Consider the following 9,628-nt stretch of genomic DNA (forward strand, 5'->3'; position numbering starts at 1 on the left):
TGGGGGACCCCAAATGACACCTGAGTCCTCAGCTCCCCCTGTACCCAGTCATCCGTATCACCTGCCACAGTGACTTTGCCTCTTCACCCCAGAGGCCCACCCACCCTTCCGCATGTGCTCCGAGTCTGTTTTTCAGAGATGCAGGGAGGGTACAGTGCCTTTCACAGAATGCCTTGCTGAATGGCTGGAGAAAAACGGATCTTTTGCTACACGGAAAAAAATGCGCCCAAAAATGAAGTAATAAGGGAATAACAATGAACCTCAGGGGCCGTCCATAAGGCGAGCCTAGGATGGGATTGAGAACTTCCTTATAAAGCCATATGGCGGTTCCTCAGTGGCTGAGCTGGGGGCTGGTATGGGGTCGAGACCAGAACCGTGGAATCCTGGGTTCCAGAAGGTCGGACCAGCGTCTGTCCCTGGTCAAACCTTCCGTGAATCCTTGGGGGAGATGCACGGGAGAGGACCCTTGGCTAGAAGGACCCAAGGCTGGAAAAACCAGGAGCCTTCTTCAAAAGACGAGGCTTGGCTTTTCTTGGGGCTTGCTGGAATGTCATTATCCTGTGCACACTCTACAGATGGGAATTTAATAATTAATTAGGGAGGAGCTCGTGCAGGGGGATTATGCAAAGCAGCCGAGATGTGGCAAGGGGCTGAATATTTTATAGCGTGTTTAATTCGCAAATACTACCTACTCAGAAGGCTTAGGCAGGAAACCTATCATCATCATAATTATTATTACTCATGCAAAACTACTTGAATTTCCATCAGACGGCCTTCCTTTCAACTGCTTTTACCAAACACTCCTCCCCCAAAAAATGGGATTTTTTTTTTTTTATGAAGTTAAAGAGTAACAAATGCAAAAGAATATTAGCAATGAGAGGAACCTGTTAGGATTTTTAAAAAAACCAAAAAACTAATCTGGACTCTACCTTTGTGGAGCCTACAATTCTTTTTAATACTCAAATAGCTTCCATCCTGGTCATTTTCTCTCGCATGCACGGTGACTAGCAATTCAGCTCAGAAGCTGAACCCCAAAAGACAGAAGCCAATGCGTTATGTCTTGGGCACCCCACTCACACTCGGTGCGTTAACGAAGCCCCCCACTGATGCCGAGAACCCTGACCTTCTGTCTATAAATTCTCCCCTGCTTAAACAAGGCAGGGCAGTTGCCTGCTGCCTTCCAAGAAAAAACCCTAACTACACACCCAAGGCTTTCCAGCTCATTCTACCTGAGGCTGGAAACGCGGTCGCCCCCGGCAGGGACAGCTCCCTTTTTCTGGAAGACGCCAGCACGTGTCTTAGGCTCTGCAGGCCATGCCCTCTCGTCTCCGCCGCAGCTTCTCAACCCCGCAGACAATAGTAAACGAATGCACGCCCAGGTGTGCGCCCCTAAACGCCGTTTACAAAAGCAGACGGCGGCCCTTGATTTCCCTGCTGTGGCCTTTTTTTAAGACTTCACGCAATTTTAGTCTTTAGAAAATGGGGCGGTGGGGGGCTCTCTGACTCTGAGCATGGGCCCATGCAGAGCTACACAGATGCCAGTAAACAAACCAGGGGGTCTCACATCCGGCGACGTCTGGAGGCCAGGGTCTGTTTCGCGGGCGTGTAAGTTGCGCGGCGGAACGGGGTACCTACCTCAGGTAGGAGGGTCCCGGCCTTGCACCTGTTGAGTCCGCTCCCGTTCACTGTGTGACATTCTTAATAATCTTTGTGCACCGGCCCTCAAAAAGCATGATGGCCGGTGCACCGGAGCCGGAGAAAACAACAAAGTTGGTGACGCCTGGGCGACGCTGCTCGGGCTCGGGCTCAGGTGGGCAGCGCCCGGCGCCGTTCAATGTCCCACAGCTCCCAGGGCGGCCCCCGCGAGACCACAAACAACGGTCAGGGCGTCGGCACAGGGGCGCCCCGCTTCTCCGCACTGTCGCTCGCCGGCTGTCGGCTGCGGTCGGGAAGCAGTCACTTAAAACGTCCCGAGGCAAGCAGGCCGCGCTGCCGAGGGCGCCATATTGCACGCTGCGGCGCCTCGCACGGGCGTCCTCACGCTCCCTCGCGCCGCGGCGCACGCTGCGCACGCTGCCCACGCTGCCCACGTTTCCCGCCCGGCGGCACGTCTGCGCGTCCGGGTTTTATGAGAGCGGCTGCCCAGGTGTTCCCGCGCTCGTGTGCGCGGAGCCCTTATTTCCCGTCTTCACGGCCTCGAAGGGCGAAAGCGGGGCAGCGGGCCACGCGGGAAAGGCGAAGCTTAGCCAGACACGCTTCCTTGGCGGGGAAGGTACGTATAGAAAACACACTGGCCCTGGCTGCTGTGGCGCAGTGGATGGAGCGTCGGCCTGCGAGCAAGGGTCGCCGGTTCCATTCCCAGTCAGGGCTCATGACTAGGTTGCAGGCCAGGTCCCCAGTTGGGGGTGTGAGTGAGAGGCAACCACACAGCGATGTAAAAAAAAAAAAAAAAAAAGTATTTACGAAGCAGGAAAAAAGCCCTCCATCAGTCTCTGCGTTTCTGATTTTTTTCATTAACCTCAAAGAAGCCTCTTGAAATCTACCCCCACTTTGTGTACCCATGTATTTACGTTTCCTGTTTTGTTTTGTTTTTTTCCTTAAAAAGTAATACATGCCAACGGCAGGCATTTTTAAGACTGAAACGCACTCAGGAAAAGGGAGTCTCCCACCTCCCCCGTCCCTCATCCCCGTGGCGCTCGCTTCTCAGAACAATCGCACTGATCACGGCCCCGCTCAGACGTTTTGCAAAAGGGAGCATGTTGGACATGCGATGACCCTTATTTTCTCCAGGATGCCCTTTATCTGCCTGCCTGAAACACTCGCCAGTGACCCCCCGCCCCCACGGCCGCTCTAGCCCTTGCTTTGCTTCCCATTTCCCCTCGGTGGGCTCCTTTTCTAAGAAGGACTCTAAATATGTCAGGGCCTTCTGCCCCACCACCTCTGCCTCGTGTCCCCTCTTTTGGAAGTCTCGCCTGAATCAAAAGTCGCATTCCGTTTTCCATTTCCTCATCCCTCCCCGCTCCGTGGTCTTTGTCACAGAACGTCTTACTGCTTTATTTAAACTCTGCTGGGACCCAGTGCGCCTGTCAAGAGTTGTTGAACGGAATCAAAAGCACTTGAGCTTGATTCAGGCCAAACCTCTACACGTAGATTTGGCCCTCATTCCGTTTCCAAAGAGAGCAGGGAAGACACAGGCTGATATTGGAAGCTCTGACTTGCCTGGTATTGATTTTGACTTGAAGAGCGAAGGAGGGGCCGCCTGTCCCTGTGTGTGTGTGTGTGTGTGTGTGGGCGTATAGGGCCATGGAGGTGCTCATAAATTATGAATACCACTTGTGAGTTAAAAAGAGAAAAAGATGAGCAAAAGCAACCAGAAAAGCATAAGCAGGCCAAGAGCACCAATTCAAAAGCATGATTAATTATTTAGAAGTATTTAACGACTATCTTAATTCAAAGGCAACGTTTCTAGTTGGGAGAAAGGAGAAGCCTGCGGGGAAAGTGTGGCTCTGACCCCAGGCGGCAGCAGATGGCAGTAGGACAGCCCCAGGTCCCTGAGACCCTGCCCTTTATTCCTTCCTGACCTTTGAACTCCTGGGCCACCGTCCTTGGTCTCCCAGGAGGAAGGCGACAGGCTCCAGTTTCCTCTAACCCTCCAAGGAGGGGAGAATAAGAGGCCCTGGAGGGCTGGTTGTCCTGGCAGCTTGATGTCAGAGGTGGCAACTCTGATGGAGAGAAGGCTGGGTCGCATCACTATGGATGGGGTCTCTTCCCCCAGAGCGCAACTGTCCTTACACTCCGAGGTGACCCTGACAGGTGCAGAGGAGGGGTGGGCAGGAAGAAGGGGTCTTGTGGTTGGGAGGAAGTCCCTCCACCTGCTCTTCTAGCTGAACCCTTCTGCCTCCCAGTCCTTCAGGGTATGTTGGGTCCTTCCCAGTTCTTGCCATATCCCTTGAGAAGGTGGAAAAGGGTGCAGGATAAGCTACAGGTAAAAGAATGGAAAAGAAGCATTTGGAATGGTGAAATAGTCTCAATTTTAAGTTCCCAGACTCTCTGTGATGGAAAAGCGTGTGGAGATTTTTTTGCATGCGGTAAAATACACATAAGTGTAAAATGTACCGTTTTAATCATTTTAAGGTGTACAGTTCAGTGGCATTAAATGCAGTCACACTTTTGGGCAACCATCACCATCATCGATCTCTAGAACTTTTTCTTCCTGTAAACTGAAAGTCTTTTCCCATTAAACACTAAGGCCCCATTCTCCCCTCCCCCATCCCGTGACAGCCGCCACCCTACTTTCTGTCTCTATGGATTTGACAGGTCTAGGTAACTCCTATAAGAGGAATCATACAGTATGGGTCCTTTTGTGACTGGCTTATTTCACTGAACATAATGACCTCAAAGTCCATCTATGTTGTACCGTGTGCCCGAATCTTCTCCCTTTTCAAGGCTGAATAATATTCCATTCTGTGTATATACCACAATTGGCTTATCCATCCATTTGTGAATGCTTGGGTGACTTTCACCTTTTGGCTATTGTCAATAGTGCTGCTATGAACATGGGTGTACACGTATCTGTTCAAACTACGTAGTTTAAAAAAAAAAACACAACATATCCCTAAGTCTTACCTTGTGAGATTTTATTTCACTAGCTCTGGAGTAAGTGCTGGGAAGCTGCACATTTAACAAGAAGCCCCCTAATTCTAAAGCCAGACCAAGTTTGGGGAACAAGAAACTAAGTGCCTGAACAAACTCTGCTAATCCTAGAGAGTCCTCTTTTTAGTTCCTTTGCAATCAGATGAGTTCCTTGGTAATCCCTGATGAGGAAAGTAAAACCAGCTTTCATTTTGTAAATGTCAGCTCCGGCAGTCTGAACGACGTCTGATTTTTTTTTCTTTCTTTCTTTCTTTTTAACAATAGTGACACTGAGACCGAGACAACTCGGGCACCAGGATTCAAGCTCTTTTCTGACCCCAGAGACCTTGCTCTTTGACTCATGGACTGTGCTGCTCTGACTGCCCTGAGTCCGTGGCAGCTCTCCTGGGTGACACAGGGTGACATCAATGCCATGGGACATAAGCGAAAGGAGAGAAAAGGTCTGCACCACACGGGGGCCGCTGCAGGGTGTGTCCGTGGGAGCTGTTCCTCCATTTCTGGAAGGGTGTCCTCCACAGCTTGGAAACGGTGAGTATGGCTTGTGTTCGGCTTTAAGACAATAGGTCAGCTTCTTACTGTCTTGAATGCAGAGATGCAGAGGAGAGGAAAGGAGACCCTTCGCTGCACTCCCTCTGATCAATTCAGGAGTCTGTTCTTGGTATTTTATATGATTTCGCTTATTGAGTCCTCATCAACCCTTCAGGGGAAGATCCTTCCACTTCACAAAGAGGGAAGCGTGTGATTTGCCCACGGTCGCTCAGCAAACACCAGAGCCAAGGTTTAAAACCAGATCCTTCTGACCTGGCTGTGGGTGTCTTCTCCCCCTCATTCTGCTTGCTCCCGCCTCCTTCCCCACCGTCCAGCTCCAGAGCAGCCCCAAGGTCATTTTGCCCCATCCATACATTTCACAGATTAATAAGTATTTTAAATGACAGTCGCTCGAAGATTGGTGGTCAGGAGAAAAAGAAGGTTCTCGTTTTTTTTTTTTTGGCACACTCTGCTAAACTTCTCATCCTCTAGCCATTTCGTTTAAGATTCTGAAGTTCTCAGAAAAGGGGCCACTGTCTAACCAGAGCTCCTGTGTGTCTCCGAGCTCCTTCAGTGCTTACTACCTGGTTGCTTCATGAGATTCTATGGGGCATTTACAGGGAACCACAATATGTACCCATCGCACTTAGATATTTTACAAGCCAGTGCCCTCCGCAGGGCTATACACATGTTTATCTCAATAAATTATTACTGACTAGAGGAAGGAGGGAACGAATGAATGCGTACTTCTCATATGTCCTGAGTGGACCTGTCTGAATGCTGTTTTAGTCAGGGTTCTCCAGAGAAGGAAAACTGGTATAGAGCAAGAGATTTATTTTAAGAAATTGGCTCACATGATTGTGGAGACTGACAAAGAAAAAAATTGCTGAGCGGGACTACAGGCTGGCAAGTCAGACAGGGTTTCTGTGTTTTAATGTCGAGGCCAAATTCCGTCTTCAAAAGCCTCAGTCTTTGCTCTTAAGGCCTTCAGCTGATGAGAAGTGACCCACCACATGATGAAAGATGATCTACTTTCCTGAAAGTCAGCTGATTTTAAATGTTAATCATATCTAAAACATACCTTCACAGCAGCATCTAGACAAATATTTGACCAAACCAGGCACCGTAACCTAACCAAATTGACAAATGAAATTTAACCATCACAAGTACACACCTCTCAAATTCAGAGATTTATAAGAATTCAAGATACTATGAATATTACCAACGGAGAAAAAATAAGGATGTTACAGATTGACAACTGTTAATAATAAGTGACTATGAATTTATAATCCCAACATCTAGAGTGGGGATGCTGTTACTATTTATATCCTGTTTGCTTACAGAAAATATTTGAGGAATCAGAGTCAAGAGAAAACAATCCAAAAAATTGTCAAGAGAATTGGAGTTATTGAGCTTCGCTCTGGTGAATAATCAAATTATATATATATTTTATCTCTGCTAAATCATAGGATCTTAGAACTACACAAGATCTCAGTCTGGAGACCACTGTTTTATGTAAAATAAATTCAAGACCAGAGAGAAAAATTTACTGAAGGGCTTATCCCATAAAGCCCTGTGCCCCAGCCACTCTTGAAAACCAGGTCACACACTCAAATTAACCCAACCTAGAAAAGGAAAGAAAGAAAAAATGGTAATTGAATTGGGTTTATTCCAGAGGCCTGCTTCTAGGGATGATGGGATCTGGCCTTTGTATGTTAATGAATCATTTTAGTTTTCAAAGGTATTGGGGGTTACTTGGGGAGCATGGTGAGTGGAAGGGGGCACCATAGTTAATAAATGAGAATGGACATCAGCCAGTGAGCTCCTTACCAAGATGTCCAAGTTTGAATACCAAGGTAAGAGCTTCAGAAACAGGTGTCCCTCAGTCACTTCCTGGGAAGCTCACTTGACCACTTAAAGGAACCCAGTGTCTCTCTAACCTGCCCCACAGTTCACAGACTGACAAAACCCTCCAAAGCTCACTAAGAAAACAACCCGCCAGCTAGAGCTTGCTCTGAGGACATTGCGCACACGTGGTCAGAGGTGACAGCACTCCATTCTTACTCCACTGGCTTGGCCAGCGCTGCAGAAAGTGGCAGGTGTAGGTGTTTCCGGCCTAGGTCCCCGCAGGAGAGGTGGGGAAAGGATGGTCAGGAAAACAGGCCATATGATTGGTGGAAAGTGCACTGGTTTGGGACTCAGGTGCATGTGGATTTGAGTCCCGACTCTGCTACTTGGTCATCGACTCACTTAACACATGGAACCTCAGTTCCCATGAAAACGGGAATAGGCACCACCTCATATAGAGTTCGTGAGGGTTGAGGAAACATCTATGATGTTTACAGAATGTCCTGGCAGGGCTGGTGCTCAGGAAATGATAACAAAACAAAAGCCAAACCAATCCTGCCTCCGTGGTCCCAGCTCTCCCTGTGCCGGATATGTATGGCACCTCCTTCAGCCTGCTCCAGCCCCACCAGGCCCCACCAACACAGCGCCCTTCTCTGCGGGCCAGAGGGTGTGGAGAGGGGTCCCTCACAAAAAGAGAAAAGAAAAGAATGACCAGGAAGGGGTGGAAACCCCAGCTCTCCTCCTGTTTTTCCCTACAAATGCGAGGCCAGATGTTCCCCTCTCCCTCGGCAACAGTGCACATTGGACAATAGAAAGGCTAACAGAGATATTAGCATTGTATGCATTAGACATCCACCCCCCTACCCCCACCACTGGTTTCTTAATGACCTTACTTTTTTAACTCTTGAATCCAGGGTAGCTTATTTCCTGTTCATATTTTTAAGGAATTCAAGCCCTTTGCAGTAAAGAGGACATGCATTCCCTGACGCTTTCTATTAGGGATGTTCCTTGATTGTCAGGAAAAAGCACGTCCATTTGTTAATTTGCACCCTAAACACACTCCCTGGCCTCTTTTAACTCTGAGTGCTCATCTGTGTATTGCAACTCCTATGCCTGGTTCCAACTTAATCAAGTACTTAATGAGCAGCATTAATATTCATTGTCTTCTCCACAGGAGCTTATGCTCATCAAGGTAAATAGCTGCTGGCCTGCCTGCCGCTGGTGCAGCCTGTGATGGGGCTGAGAATTGTCTGTTTTCATCTAGACCGTGGACTGTTTGTCCCCCCAAGAGGGGGAAGCCCTCCTGGGCACTTTCCAAAGGCTTCATTTTAAAACGAGATGTTTTCACTTACAGATATTTTAGAAATGCCAAGCAAGTTGGAAAAGCAGTAAGAAATCTATTATCTGTGTGATAGTCATTCCAGAATTCTGGTCGCATGCCTGTTATGTGTCAGCAGGCACTGTTTTAAGGACTGGGGAGGCAGTGATGAACCCAGGCAGTGGTCCTGCCCACCTGGCTGCTCACAGTCTAGTGCAAGAGGCCCACACTTACGGAAGGGTTACGCTCGTGAGTGCATAATTGCAACGTGAGATCGGTGTTAGGAAGGAAGAGCGTGGGGTGTTAGGAGACCTATTCCCCAAAGAGGAGATAGTGGGGCTGAGCTGAAAGGTGCATCAGAAAAGAAATCAGTTATTCACCACCAATCGGGACTGTCACACACACTCACCCGAGGAACCTGAGGCCCAGCAGTGTCTCAGTTTGCCCAATGTCTTAACCAAGGTCAGAACTAATTACGGAAACCAGCCATCCCAATACTTAGGCTCTTCCTGCTAAATCCCATGATTTTACTTTTATCCCAGCTATAGATTCTCTCAATACCCTTGGCCAATAAGACGCAGGCTGTTGTGTTAAACCCACACCCCTCGAGACCACAAGCATCGATAACGATCGTGCCTTATTTAATGCAGATGAAGCCTTTTCATTTTGCACATCCAGTGAATTCCCATCATATCAAAATCCAAGACAGTTTGCTTTGTGTAACAACTGGAAGGTCATGAGACTGCCTGAAAAGTACTGGTAAATCTCTCTACCCGTGCGACGTGATGCTGATTTGGGAGTGAGCTGTGTTGAAGCTGACTTCACGCCCCAGCTGGGGTTTCACATTTGCAAGCGGCGTTTGGGTGGCTCTTGGCTGTTTTCCCGCTGGGGGTCTTTCTTTGGCCTGTGAAAGCGTCTGGGGATTTAGCACTGCCGAGGTGGCGTGGTGGGGTTCTCGCCAGTGTGTGCATGCATGCGCTGCATGGTTAAGCATTCTTTTGAAAAGCCCGTGAGAATCCGCTTGCAATCTGTGCGTGTGCGTGCCAAAGTGCAGAGCAAGGACTGGAAAGAACCGCAGCGGAGCACACCCTAACCCGAGGTTACCTCTGGGGAGCGGCTGCAGTGGGGAGGGGACGTGATGTGGTCTCCTTTCTACTCTAGTTACGCCTCGGTTGTGTGAAGCCGTGCGCAAGAACGGATTCGTGTGTTACACATTTCATACAATGCATGCATTTTTCAAAATAAGATTCGTAAACAGACATAATATGTCAACAGAACAAA

This window comes from Furipterus horrens, unplaced genomic scaffold (genome assembly GCF_987537825.1).
Source record: "Furipterus horrens unplaced genomic scaffold, mFurHor1.1.pri manual_scaffold_16, whole genome shotgun sequence".
NCBI classification, from domain to species: domain Eukaryota; kingdom Metazoa; phylum Chordata; class Mammalia; order Chiroptera; family Furipteridae; genus Furipterus; species Furipterus horrens.